At 34.1% G+C, this 232-nt stretch overlaps 1 protein-coding gene across 2 annotated transcripts in view; it reads right to left on the bottom strand.

Annotated features, from left to right (window-relative positions):
- LOC116694550 (anoctamin-1) overlaps window positions 1–232 on the bottom strand; it is a 44,331-nt gene that overhangs the window by 33,260 nt on the left and 10,839 nt on the right. The gene's annotated exons all lie outside the window — the stretch shown is intronic.

Below are 232 nucleotides of genomic sequence, written 5' to 3'. Positions count from 1 at the left end.
ACCAAAACTAGAGTTGTGATGGTTGGAAAAGTGGCAAGACGACCCAAAACATTGTTTCATAGTTTTATTTTGTTTCTGTCAACTTTGAATGAAGTGTATTTCACAATACTAAAATTACTGTTTATTTACATGGAGTCTGGTTAGTTTAGCAAACGCAGTTTCACGGATGTTTTCATGTTTAAAAAAGGATCTTACTCTTGAACAGAAAGGTCGACCTCCTTAGAAATCCTTT

The sequence above is a fragment of the Etheostoma spectabile genome, chromosome 8 (assembly GCF_008692095.1).
Source record: "Etheostoma spectabile isolate EspeVRDwgs_2016 chromosome 8, UIUC_Espe_1.0, whole genome shotgun sequence".
NCBI classification, from domain to species: domain Eukaryota; kingdom Metazoa; phylum Chordata; class Actinopteri; order Perciformes; family Percidae; genus Etheostoma; species Etheostoma spectabile.
This window is presented reverse-complemented; position numbering and strand designations above follow the sequence as displayed.